The 15,137-nt window shown below is 34.9% G+C and overlaps 1 protein-coding gene across 2 annotated transcripts in view; it reads right to left on the minus strand.

Moving 5' to 3' along the window:
* Nucleotides 1-15,137, minus strand: part of IMMP2L (inner mitochondrial membrane peptidase subunit 2) — a 419,891-nt gene that overhangs the window by 41,234 nt on the left and 363,520 nt on the right. The window lies entirely within an intron of this gene.

The raw sequence follows: 15,137 nt of genomic DNA on the forward strand, positions 1-15,137 counted from the left end.
TTAGTTCAAGAAGTCTAGGTTAAGTCTTTATTTACCAAGCTCTGAACATCTATTCCATTATTTTTTCAAAGTTAGGCTGATGAGACTAGGTTTAATGGAAGTATCAAGGTACAGTGAGTACTGCTGCTCTTGATTTTTTTTAATTAGGTTTTTTATTTAATTTATTTCATTTAATGCTAAAATAAATAAAAATATATTGATATAGTTTTCCAGTGAAACCAAGAAAAAAATTGTAGAATATACAGAAGTATTGGGAAGAAAAAGGACAGCATTTCTATGCAGGATTTGTTAGCCCAACATTGGGAATTTGGTAAAACTTAGGAAATCTGAGGACTTCATCAAACTGAGTAGGAAGCTTAAAGTTATGCTTAATGATTCTATACATTTATTTAGTTATTAAAAGCTGGACTTAAAGGATGGAGATACATAATCCTGGCTTCTGTTGTAGCTGTTTAGCCCAACCAAAAGTTACTTTATCTTGAGTTGTGTCATTTCATTCATTATGAATTTTCATCTGGGATGCTTCTCTTCCTCACTGTTTGAACAGACAACCTTGAGTCACAACTCAGACATACATGTCTAATTTTTAGATAACATGACATCTAATATAAGAACTTACTTTTTTTTTCCCTTTCCCTACACTAATTTATAATTCTAATTCTTTTGGTCTAAAGAAAAAGAAGTACATTTTGAACACCATCCCTTCGGTAGCCATGCATGATGATGGCGTCCAAAATTTTATCAGCTTACATATGATAATATTTATGCAACAATTTTTAAAAACCACAGATTTCAAATACCTTCCTTTAGTTACAGTTTGCAGTTTTGCATCTCTTTATATAAAACTGCATACATTCTAGCATCAATAACATTAAAAAGAATAAACCATAAAGGTTGGGTTTCTCCTCATTAATGTATTTGATTTTATATTCCTAATGCATTCAAGTAATATATTTATGAACTTCACAGTTGTAGAAAACATTTAAGGACACCTTTTTCTAAGAGCATAGACCTTCTATATTCATTTGGACTATCAAAGTGAGTGAAAACTCTCTGCATTTTCTTGTATAGATTTCTTCAATGTTTAAATATTCTTAAATTGCAGATGTAAAATATGTTCCTTACCAGATCTTCCAGAGAATATAAAAGCTTACTCTTTACACCACACTACAAATTCTGAACATATTGATATTGATTTTTACCTTTGAGACAGGTTTGAAAATAAGATAAGAATGTAAAACTAATTCAGTGAGGCTATGTACATTAAAGGTCATTTATATTTAATACTGCTTTTTCAAAAGGAACTTCTTGCAACCATCCTATTTATACATAGTAGTTTAATGATAACTCCGGCTTTTTTAATGGAAAAGTGAAAAATAGAGTTGGTAGAGCAGATTTATTTGCTATATTGGAAATCAGGATTCGAAACTGATTTGTTTGAATATAAAACTATCTTTTTTTTCCTCAATAATGTATGCTTAAAATAAAAAGGAGAAGACTTACAACAGAGGCTTTTACTTCAAGTGTACCATTTTATGTATTGCTCAATCAAATCACAAGAATGGGAGGGAGTAACACCACTCCTTGCACCACTCAGAAGTTCATTGAACCCTTTAAATGGGCAGAGAGGTGTGTGCAATCAGCATTCTTGGAGGCTCATTTTCACATTAATGGCAAGTAATAACAGGAAGTTCATAGGTGTGTAATTGCAATCTCACAATGATCTGTGGAGGCAATGCTGTATGCTGACAGTAAACACACCTCTCTCTGGAGCAAGTAAAAGCTGGTCAAGATGCACTTATAATCCAGTTTTCATAAGAATCATTCTTTTACATTTCATTCAAATGCTGCATTTAGGTTTCCTAATTTTTTCTTTCTTTGCTTCTTCCTCCTGTACTTTTCTCCCCATGGCATTTTTTCCTAAAATTGTTCTGTTTCTGTATTATACCTTCCTTTCATCTGGCCTCTGCTTATGCCTCTTTTTATCTAAAACACACAGAAGACCAAAGGAATCAACCAAAGTCTTAGTGAAGCTGGAAAGATTAATTTTTAAGAGAGTGGTTCAGTTTAAACTAGCAGATTCAGTTCATAGAACTAGCAGGTTGAGATAAGAATTAACACTGTGTGAGTTTTCACACATGAAACAGTAAGGAATTAAGGAGTAAGACCAAGCAAGCATATGGATATGTGAAGCATGAATAGAGCCAGCACAGAGCTTAGGGAGACAATCTTTTTGGAGAACAGAATAAAGGGGATTTGGAAATGGAAACCCTGTTGTGTGGGAAGCATGCTGGATTCAGATTGGTGAAGCAAGCATGTGCAGCTGTTTCAGGTATTGATACATGTTCTCTGTAGAACAGAGTAATATCTCTCAATCCCACCATTTGATTAGAACAAAAGTAAATGGTACAACTCAATGGCAATTTTTTGGTAAATTTATGATTTAAAATCATGACATAAAATAGTTCACCAAGTACTTTTATACACCTTTGACCACCTTTGCTATTTTTCTTTTCAACTTTTTATTATTCTTATTCTTTATTCTAGGCTAGCCATTCCTGTCCTTCCACTCACAGACAGTTTCAGTTCTAAATTGCACTTACTTCATGCTGTCATTCAGGCCAGACTGTAGGAGCCACTGTTCCAGCTTTCTGTCAGTTTACTACCTGTCAACAGCAGGTGTCTCTCTGCCATTCTGTCCATCTAAAGCTGACATTTTCTCACACAGATTAAAAGTAAGAAATAGGTAGCTCTGAGCAAAATTCTGGAAAGCTTTGGCATTGCTGTCTTTTTTTAATGTAGTGCTAAAAGGATGGCATGTATAAAGGAAAAGATGGGGCATGATAATGGAAAAATCTTTGTGACAGTGAAAGGGCTGGATTTGAAAAGGTTTCAGAAAGAAATCATAGATGACTCTCAATTAAATTATTTCACAGTTTAATTACTTGAAAAGAAATCTGGCAAATAATTTTCAAAGTATATAATATCTCAAATATCAAGAGTTCTGGAATCAGCCTACATTCATAAACACAACAATGATTTTTTCTGATTCAGTTCTGAACTGCTGAACAATATAGCAATATAACTATATATTGGGAACTGCATTCAAGTAAACACACATCTTTGAGCTACAATTCCTTTATATTATTCAGCTGGGTTATCAAAACTGGAAAACCAAAACTCAGTTACTTCCTGGAATGCAGTCTGAAGATAATGTAAAAATATTATATATATATATATAAATATGAAATTTTGTTTAAAAAAAATTACATCACTGCTCTTATGTGCTAATATTTCTCTTCCAAAATCAGCTACTAAATAAATAAAATACATAATCAATTTTTCTCAAATTTGCTAGATTGTTCAGTTTATTTAACTATAACACTGATAAGTTTTAATGAAACTGTAAGGCTGTTTTTAGTTCAACATTAATTGCTTGATATGTATCTTGTAAGTTAAATTAGATCTTAATATTGGCTGATAATGAAAAAATGGATCATAATAATAATAACAGGAAAGTCATTACGATAACATTAATTATTATAATCATTGTGTCTGTCAGTATTAAAATCATGCAATGGTATTAAAATGCTATCAGATTGAGGTCAGCTTTATTCTCTTGCAGAAGTCTTTGTAACATAAAATTTAAAGCTGTGGAAAGTCACAGTGAAATAGCATCTCTTTTGCACATAAAATGGTTTTCAGTTAGCAGGTAGCTGGAGATGAACAGTAACTGGTAGGTATTTCCTGAGCATTTTGTTACTTAGTTAGTTACTCTGAAAAAGAAAATGGAAGAGAGAAACTTTTCTAAGCTGTAGTTATCATGTCCAGAGATTCTGAGCTGCTCAGCTTAATTTAAGTCTCATTATGCAACATATTTGTTTAGGAAATAAGGGTACTAAGGTGCTCTTTAAGCTAATTGCTTTTACAGAACACAGAAAATTTCTTTGAGTAACATAATCAAGCCTTATGAGGTAAATCCAGCTGAGACAGCAACAGACAAAAAAAATCTAGCTACCAGAGATGTCAAAGACAACTGGTTGAAGTGATAAGATTGGTCTAAACTACTCCAAATGGAAATACTGCAGCACCACTTGAATGTCTAGAACAGGATATACAGAAGAGAACAGATAACTTGACTTGCCATATCTTTTAAGACAATGTACCTTCTGCCCGTTCATGGTATTATTTCTTTTCTTAAATAGTCTTTAACTATTTAATGATTTTTTAAGGGCTTGGTTTTTTTGGGTTTTTTTTGGGGTTTTTTTTGTTTTTTTTTTTTTTTTGCCACAGAACTATCCTGTAACCATTAGGTACCTATAATGCAATACTGAAATCAACTTTCAGTATATAAATCTAACATAATTACCATTTTATCCAATATAATGGAAACCAGCTGTATCGTATGTATATACATTTTCAGATAAACACTACAATACAAGCAAACTGTTTGTAATAATAATATGACAAATTATGAAGCCTTAAAGATCTTTCCTTTAAATCTCATCTTAAAGAAACAGTAAATATTGCTTTCTCATTTCAGTGTAAGAAGGACACAGGATCTCTATAAGATCTTTGTTTATGAAATTGTTATGGTCCTTTACTGCCCATAGTTAAACTCCATGTTTTTTATGTGCAATTTAAATAGATCGTGTTTCATTGTACTTGCATGCTTTTGTATGCAAATATGAATAATATTGGAGAACAATTAATTATATTAGTTTCAAGGATAGTTCATCTCTAAATGCTGCTTTCCTGCCAATGTAGACATGAAGTACTTAATTTTAAATGACACCACCTGCTCCTACCTATAAGTAAAATGAAAAAACTGCCAAATAACATGTTGGGTATTAACTTTCAACCTTTTCTTTAATCAGGCATTCCTCCACAACATTAGAAGCCAACAATCTCATGGGATCAAAAGCACCATAGTATATGTCTGCAATTCAATTTCAAACCCTCACTGTGATGTCCGACTCAATACATTTTTTATTTATTATATTTCCTTAGTTGCAGGGTGGGTCACCAATTACTTCAAGCAGACATACCAGATAAATGCCCACACCTCATTCTGACAAGGACAGTGAAGATAAACAAACATTTATAAATGAAGGCTTCTCTGATTTTAGCTGGGTTTAAGTTCAAGGCCTATACTTAAACTTTCCCTTTCCAAAATGTGAGACTGTAAGGACATCAGTGAAAGAGGAAAAACATTTTAAGAGTTAATAAACCATACAGTTCAAAAAGCAGATATGAACTTCTCCATACAAGTGCAGAGACAAATGTAGCTTTGGGCAACAGTGCATAAGGCAGGCTTTGAGGGATACTTTTATTATCTTTGTGCTTGAGGGTTCCCTTTTCCCCTAATAAACTGCTAATAAAAAGGTAAGATCCAGCAGACTGTCATACATTTTCTTCTATGTCCTTAGTGTCACATTTGATAGCTTGTCAAACTGTTTATCATCACATACAGAACTGCCTTAGCAAAAGAAAAATCACCCTACAACCACTTTGCATGATAGAAAATAGCAAGGTAACAATCCTTTCAGTTTATGATTACTGGCAAGAAAAGCCATAGTGATGTTTTGCAGCAACCGTCAAAGCCTGTTTATATCTGGCTCTCCTTGCTGAAGTGGCTACAAATACTTTAACAGCTACAACAAAGTCATTTGCACTGCTGAAGTTCCTCATCCAAACAACCATTCAAGTTTAACAGGAATGCTGCTGTATGCTTCAACAGCACACAGCCCAGGTTTTATGCCTCATATTTGTTCATGTATACAGTATTTGTTTCTAATAAGCGCACAGCCTTTTTTGTCATAAACATCACACTGTTCTGTAGGTGGGAAGTATGATCTGCTGAGGAATTTGAATAGGAAGACAACCTTCCTCTTTTCCTGAATCAAAACACAATTTCCTCTGTGAATGCTGAGTTCATTCCCTTCACATCCTGTTTTCAAATTCCTGCATTAAAAGTGTTATTTTTTTACCTTGGCATAGTCTACTGATAAAATACTTGCTAAAGTCAATGACTGTCTTCCCCAAGACAGTTTGTACTAGAAAGAGTCAGAGAATCTTAAAAAGGATCATTTAGATGACCTGGAAGATTACCCTATCTGAATATCTCCATAGTTAGACATACTGCTCGGATAGGCATATAGGAGTGACCATTTCTTTTGCTGCTCTGCAACCAAAAAGTAATAAAAGACCAGATTCTGGATATCTCAGAGCTTCTTCATAAAATCTTATTTGTAATAAAGCAAAAGTAAAAGTGGGTTGAACAAATTTAGTTAGCAATCCCAAAGCATAGGAATTACTCTTTATGTTTATGCAGTCATTCATTGATGCGACTTAAATACATAGGGTTCTCCTAGCAAATTTCACAGGACTCACTCAACTTAAGTTCCTCCTGAAGGTACAGAAGAGACTTGGGTTCCTAGACTGTAGTTCCCAAAGCTCAATGTGTTAGCACTGACTGTCTAAATCACATGCAGGTAAAGAAGGATTGATGGAAGCTCAGAATGGTGGCAGGCATGCCATGTCACACATCTAAGACTCCATGCCTGAATTCCTGTGTTTTAAAGCTCAGTTTTAGCTCACTTTAATGCCAACTTCTACTTTTCTGTCTGGGCAGAGACCCAGTTCTAACAGGAGGGACAGACCAGATTAGTAAATAGCTCAGCAATTAAGATACTTGTAAGATGTAGAAGTGAAGTATTCAAATCTATTCAGGCTGAAGAAAGCCTTGAAACCATTGATAAATGTTTCTCCTAGACATGCTTGAACATTTCAAAAATCAGGAAACTCAGAATACTTAAAGAACTAGACCAAAGGAGCACGTCCATATGTTTCCAAGGAAGTTTTTGCATGAAAAAACAGGCACCAGTAGTATATGAGGCACCCAAGCAGTTCCTCCTCCACTCTTTTGGCATCTAAACACATTGAATATTGGTGGTCTCCATTAAATACCCTCAGGAAAAGCCTAATGCTCACCACTGTAAATGGTTTTAGCATTCAGTTTGTCAAGGGGAAAGATGCTGCTAGAGATAAAAGAATAAGCACTGAAGTACTACTAAACTTGTAGAACATTTGTGATTAGGAATAATTTAGGATCTTGTACCAGTAAAGACATTTTATCATTAAGCAGAACTTGCACGCTCTTTTGAGAGGTTGCATATGGACTGAATACATTTCCCCTTAGCAACCACTGACAAAGCATTAGAATGCTGGTGCATTGCATAGAGCTGATCTACAAGAGCAAGAGGCAAACAAAGCTTGGGGAAGTCAAATACTGAAATCGCAAAAAATGGTATTAGGTTTGACGAGGTGAGAGAGTTGAAAACTGATAAATCATAATTCAGGGTCAGGCACTTCTTATTTTTAACCTACAGGCTGAAATTCTACTTTATGTGATAGAAAAAAGAAATAGTTCCTTCAGGGGGTACCTAAAAATTGTTTACTGTTCTCATCACTTTGCCACAGTTAATACTCACAGCACATAATATATTACCTAGCAGTTTAAAATTATTGCTCTGCAGCAATTTCATAGTGCTTGCTTCAAAAGAAAACATGATACATGCCACATAAAGGATAAATGATGACAACAACAGATAAAAGATATATTAGTGGTATTTTAAATTTCAAAAAGTTCCAGTCTATTCTGTTTTGTCCTGCACTTGTCAATAATATATGAAGGCCTTTTCAGTAATTGCTATTTCTAATAATAGAAGGTATTTAAATGGACCTTTCGCTAGACTTTAAAGCATTTCAATATATTAAATATACCTATAGAGAAGACATATGAATAATGGACATGTAGACCCATTAACTTACCTTCCAAAGGTCAAATGGAAAACCTAAAACTGATCAGGACATTGAGTGCAGCTCTTCCAAAGTGTGTTTTGGAGCTTTCTTTCACTTTACTTAACTGTTTGTTACTTGTCTGATTTTCCCACTTCTTACACATCTTAGGATCTACCATTTTCCCACATCTTAGGATCCACCTTTCTTTGAAAGCAATTATAAAAAAAGGTGCAATTATATGAAATTATTGCAACCAGCTTCACAAATTAGAAATTCAAATATTGAAGCTGTTCTCCCCCTGAATTTCACATACTAGGAGGTACCTTCAACACTTTAGACTAAAACTCTGTTTAAAAAAGGTGAGATATTTAGGGCCTATAAGCTCTTTTTTTCTTAAAGACCATAAAACAGCAACCAAACTTCAATGTCTCAGCTAATTTAAATCCTCATCAACATCATATGGCATTCTTTGTGCAGAATAATATTTCATTAAAAGAATTGCATGCTGATATTAAGAAAAGAAATGCAATTAATCATTCTTTGTTTGAAATGTTCTGCAGTCACTGTCAAATTCAATTTTATCAGCTGTACTGAAGCCAGAGTACATTCTGAATTTTTCACTTCAGGGCAGGAAATGGAGAATCTCTACAACTGTCTGGATGAGCTGTATTCTGATCCATTGTGTTCCAGTAAAGGTTTTAAAACTAATATATTATTATAGTCCTATCATTCCTCGTTATCAGTTTCATAGTTTATTGCAGTTTCAAACATGTGGGCTGATAAAGCATTGGAAAATCTGGAAGGGAGTTTTCTGCTAGCATGCATAGTCTGATTTCTTACCTTTTTTATACCTACAGTTTATAGCCTGAGTTTTCATTAGGAACATCTAGAAATTGCAAATTAGTATGGTAGAATATTGTGGCGTGGGTTTTTGCTCTCCCCGGCTGCACGCGGCTCTTGGGAGCCCGGCTGTGGCGTAGCTTCCACCTGCTGCCGGGGTTTGCTGCCGCGGGTTCCCGGACACGGCTCCGTGTCTTGGGTGCGTGGGCTGGCCAGCCTCTGTTACCGTGCGCTAGGGACCCGGCAAAGAGGAAGGAATTTGTCCATTTACTCCGTGCTTAGCAGGAACGGTTTATTGGTCATGTATGGCGCGGTTCGATGGAAAGACGCAACCGCTCCCAGCACTCGCATGGGAGAAAATGGCGTCTGACTGCCGGCGGGATAGGGCTTTATGGAGGGGCGGGGCGAGAGGATCCACGGCCTGCTGTCCAATAGGGGCGGCTGCCGTGGCGGTGACGCCAGCAACAGCGACCAACCAGAGAACCCCGCAGGGGCGGGCACCGAGCCTTGGGCTGAGCGGGATCGTGTGGCTCGGGGTGGCCAGCACGGGGTTTCCCGGGGCCGGATGGCAGGGTGCTTACAGGAGCGGCACAGGGGTAAGATCCGGCAGCAGGCAACATGGGGGCAGAAACCGCAGGGGGGGACAACACGGGGGAAACGCGGGATTACAGAACTTGACTTATTTTAACATAAATTAAAAACCCTAATCTAAACCCAAACTCCGGGATGCAACAGAATATTTTCAGACTTCACATAAAAAATAATATAATTTCAGATAAACTACAAGCTTTGATAACTAATATTTCTATACATTACTGTTTACATATTTTCTGTCTTATGTGTTCTTTATAAGATTAGGCCTAAATACATTAATACACTAAAAACATTTGAACTACTAAAAATAGAGATAATTATAACTAGAGTACACATTCAGATATCCTGTTAAGGCTTATTTTTTTCTAAGTAGAAGAACAGTTCATTTCATTAACTCTTATTTCTCAGTTCATAGATACAGATCTATGAAAACAAATGGTCAGTTTTTAAAAATATGTATCAATTCGTGAGCCTAAATGAAACATCAACATCTAAGGTAACTTCATTGTTGTGAATATACTAAGTTCATTAATTAATTATTAGTAGCCTCTAGGACAAAGTCGTGCTTGAAAACTGGGGGGTAAGAATTTAAAGAGAAATTAAATTTTTAGGAACTAAAGGCTTAATTTAAAATATTCATACAAATAAGGAGTCAGCGCTTACCTTCATTTAAGTAATTTATGCAAGTTTAAAGTACTTAAAGTGCCTATTCTAAAGGAGAAATCTATCCAGCCAAGAGAAGTAGGCAAAATATCCCTCAAACAGGTCATGGAGCTGAGAGTGACAGGACATATGCCACTTGAGCTGCAATACAACAAGCAGGTAGGAGAGACACCATAACTGAGACAGGTCTTCCCAGGTCTGTAATTACATCGAGGACCTTAAAGTAACATAATACCAGGGAATATTAAATGTATCACAATTTGTAATTACCTAAAGCCTTCTATTTTGTGTTGGACTTTCTAGTTCTACAGTACAAATTTCTACCTTCCTGTTTCATGCAGGCAATTTCTTATATATGAAGAAATCTTTTGTTTTCTTCAAGGATGTACAATCCGTATGCATGTATTTCACACACACAACTTTAATTAAGTATTTGATTATGAAGTAAAACTCTTTTTGAAATATGCTGGGAGGACACACAACTCTACACTGCACTCACAGTGAAAGGTTTTTCCCCAAATACCATTGGCAATTTTGCTGTTGCTTTCCTAGTAGCCACAGTGCAAGCACTGGTGCTAACAAGACACTAAAGACATTTCAGAATATGGGCACTGTGGACGTTTGGAAATCCTAGGTTTCACAGTGGCAGAATGTATCAGGACTTTGAAAAGAATGGGGGATCTTCCTAGTCCAATTGCCACACTTTTTGTCAACAGAAAATGGGGCAGGAGGGCTGAGGATGATGTACATGCAAGTCTCATCCAAACATCCTGCTGAGGTGCAGCTGCGCATGTTCCCAGCACTATGATCTGGAAATAGCTGGCATGCCCACACATTAAGTGGCTGCCAGAATTCAGCCCTTCTGTTGTCCAAACCTGTGCACAATATATCTCTCTCACGTGGTGCTTATGATGCTAGTGGTAACAGGAGTGACGTCATGTTGGTGCTAATTCTACTGAGCTGCTTCGCAATTATGGAAACTGATAATGATTGAAATGAGGGAAACTGATAATGACGGGAAAAAACTCAGAGGAATCTAATAAAAGTAGGTGAAGAGGAAACATGCAATAGATAAAATTCAGTTTGGACACAGGTATAATATTGTCCATTAGAAGGAACAATGCAAACTACTTACATACAGTGCCTAGATCTAGCAACTGTGATTAGTCACAGAAAAGACAACACAATTGTAATGTAATAAAAAGTAAAAATATTGACCTGCTGAACTCTTAAGGACTGACAAGAAAATAGAAGCAAACAAGCCTGTATGTCCTCAGAGAATCATTTCCGTCGCTGTACTAAAAAATAAACTATGTTTTTAATGTTATGGGTGAATTTACTTGATTTCAAAATCACTATACAGTACCAAGCATGGAAGACACAATTTTACACATCTGTATCTACACCACAAAATCTGTTCTTAGCTCTGATTAGCTAATCGGTGTCAAAATGTTATAGGTGTAAAAGTAATCGCATAATAAAAAGTGAATCCCACAGAATGGTGTCATCTCCTGTCTGGTCTCCTTACCAAGTAGCGACCATTTCCATTTCATTACAATGATGTTATAAAAGGCTCCTAAAGTGCCTATAGGTTTTTTAAAAAATATTACAGCAATAATCTACTGGAGAGCTGTAGTTTTATTTAGAAATTCAGGTTAAAATCACTACAGAAGATAGATACATAATGACATCCTTGCCGAGAATAAAAAAATTCTTACAAGATTAACAACATGACCTATCAATTTTAAAGAAATTAGAAAAAACAAACAAACAAGCAAATAAAAAAACATAAGAAGACAGGAAAATTGTAGCATATGATTTTTTTTGTCTCACAGCTACTTCTGACATTAAAAAATCTGCATGTCTAAGCAAAACATTCTGAATATAGATTACATGTTTTAGACATACTTTTTATGAAATCTTATCTAAACAAATTTTCTGTCTCTGGGTTAGGTTTGAAATAAAGAAATATGAAAGAACATTTTTCTCATTTAGTGTTTTTAATTTACCTTTTTTTTTGGGTGGTTTTCTTGGTGTGTTTGTGAGGGACACTGTGTTTTTGTTTGTTTGTTTGTTTTGTTTGGGTTTTTGTTTGTTTTTTCTTGGTATTGTTTTCTAATAGAGCAAAGGATATAATGTCCACAGTTCCCTTGCAAAATCCAAGCTACTACACTGCCAAATCCCCAGTGATAATACATGGCTTCTGTGGATTGTAGAGTAAGGCAGATCTTTCATCTAACAAATGCAAGCTTGCCAAATATGCAGTTATAAAAGTTGAAGACTTGCAGAGTTTCTGTGCACTAATATAGACTAGCTTTAAATTCCCTAATTTTTCTAAGCTTAATCACACTTCTGGACTTGCGACTTCTGGTTTTGTATTTTTCAAACTTTGTTTTCCTTTTAATCTCTTTGATTGGGAAAATACTGAATTATCTCATACCCTTCCATATAGCTAACTAGCTCTCTTTCAAGCAAAAATCTGTCCTTTTCTATATTTGCCATGAGCTATTATAGGAGCATAAGATGCCATACCTCTTTAATTGTTATTAAAACATAGAGCTTGTTTTTAGTTATCTGTCAAGTAGAGTGTACTCTAATAGAGAACAATGACAACAGCAATAATAACAAAGATTTAACAGATTATTAACTTAAACACAACTTATCAGTCAATATTGCAGGAGCATTTGTATGCAGTGTTCTTCTGCAGACATAAATATAAGCAAAGAATCCTCAGTTGGGCTGGACAAGCTAATTATGGCATAAAAATATATTCCACTTTGTTCATCAGGGTGTAATATAAGAAAGCATTTGAGATAAGCAAATTTCTAATTTTAGAGATTTGAATAGAATTGGATGTATATACAACTTTAGTGCTACCCTGAAACTTAACAGTGCATCATTCTATGGAACCTAATTCTGGAGTGGAAATCTCACAGGGATACATAGCTTGTCAAAGCTGAATGAGTTGGCTTGTTGCAGTACAGCAATAAAAACTGAGAACAGCCTCATGCAGGACTCTAGAACTTTTGGTACTAGTCAAAACTGAGTTGTGAATCAGAAAATGTAAAAAAAATTAACATTAATGTTCATGCTTTTGGACTACACAAAAGATTCCTTAAAATTTTATATCTCGTTTGGATGAAGTTTCATTTGGTTCCAGTTCTCACTGTATTGGTAAATACCTACAGAACTAAATTTCCAACTAAACTTGGAAAATTTGAACTAAGTTCTGGAAAATAAATCTTAAGATTAAGAAATATTTCTTTCTTTCTTAAATGAATCTGAACATGAATCAACCTCATTTGTACCCAGGACTTACCAAAACACTTGTCCACAGTGAACATTTACCAAGTTGCATTTGTGGGCAGATAACAGAAGCAGAACACTTGCAGTTGGGACCTTACTTTAGCATTATCTCTACATAAGCACATTTCATTTATCTGGAAATGAAACCAAATTAATGAAAGCTTATCTTTCCTTTTCAATTTCTATGTAATTTACCATTCACTTCATAAGTTTATGTGTATTCTACACAGTAAAATGGTATCAGCAGATCCTTTCAATAAGTCTTTCTAAATGCCCTGTAACTATGGACTGTTTCCAATTTTAAATTCCAATATAGTCTCAGAATGTTCTTATATTCAAGTACAGGTCTCTTTAGCAAGTGCTGCAAGGGCCAATTTTCATGCCCATGGAAACAAATTAAATTGCAACATTAAGATTAATTAATATGTATTATTTTAAATGTGTAAGCCAACTGTTAAAAAGCAAAATTGTTATATTGACTATATCTTTTGAAATTTATTACCTGTGATTCATGTTTCTTTAAGAAATTTCTCTTTATGACATTCATACATTTTTTCCATTTGTTGCTACAATTCACTATTTTCTGTTAGACAATACTTTGAATTTTGGTAACTATAAAAAATTGATGGGCATAAAAAATCTGGAACAAGAAAAGTTGTGTCACAGTAGGATTTATTGACTCATCAATGAAGCTTGTAAGAGAATGGGATCACAGAATTCTTAATAGCTGCTCTAGATATTTACTTCAAAATTAACTTGCCTGAAGTTAGAAACCTGTGAATGGTCCATACGCTGATTCAGAGCTCATTTGAAAGATGAAATTCAGAATCATGACGAGTCAGATACTAAATCTTGTCTCATAGGAATGGTTGGCAGGAAAGCTGTAGAATTTATTCAAAAATCTGAAGAAATTATTCCATTTATTATAAAAATTTAGTTACAAGGAATGAAGTCATGTATCCAGCAGCTCCAAGCCTGACATTTGGATGATTTTACAGCACAACACTACCCCTCTATCTTAGTCTGCTAGTGTCACCCACACAGTTCAATATACAGGTACATTGAACAGCTCAGCTTGCAGACAAAAGAAATAAGAACAGGACAGAAGCAGATCACATCCCAGAGGTGGAAAATTGTATGCAGAAAATGACTCAATAAAGGATGTTAGAAACTATTTTTTTTTTTTTTTGCAGGCACAGGGAAAATAATACAAAATTCTTTGGTCTGTGCTAGGGGTGGAGAAGATGGAAGTTTCACAAATCACGTGATTGCAAAAAACAACTCTAACAAGACCCTGAATAACACTGGTGGATTTAAAACATTAACTCAGAACCATTAGCAAATTTTAATGCCAAGACAGCAATTAATAAGTATATGCTAAGTAGCCAACAAAGTAATGTAAATTTTGCTTAAAAATATCCATTTTTTTTAAATAGAGAATATCTTGGACGATTTGCATCTTGAGAAATTTACTTGTATTCCTAACCTGGGACAGACTTCTTTGAAACATATGTACAAGTCATGACCAGGTCAGGTGGGATGTAGAACAGTTTTATGAACTGATATGTTTAAAACAACCTGGATTTTTAATTTCCTAATTAAAAATCAGAATAAATAGATATTTTCTGTTCTAAAATTCCTTTAATTTTTGGTAGACCAATACCAATAAAAAAGTGAAAACAGGACAATCAGGATAATAAAATGAATTGTAAATATGGGCTTTGTGCAGCCATCATCATCCTCTAGAAAGATATAAGAGAGGAGGTGGCTACATGTCATGAACCTGACAGTCCTAAGAGAATACCACCAGTAAAAAAGAGGGGACAATGATCCAGACCTCATAATGAGAAAGAATTACTGTTAGCCAAATTAATATACCATTCTATCTTTAAGAAATGTGCCAGTGTTGACCCCCAGTGGATGATTAAGGA

The sequence above is a fragment of the Vidua macroura genome, chromosome 5 (assembly GCF_024509145.1).
Source record: "Vidua macroura isolate BioBank_ID:100142 chromosome 5, ASM2450914v1, whole genome shotgun sequence".
Classification (NCBI taxonomy): Eukaryota; Metazoa; Chordata; class Aves; order Passeriformes; family Viduidae; genus Vidua; species Vidua macroura.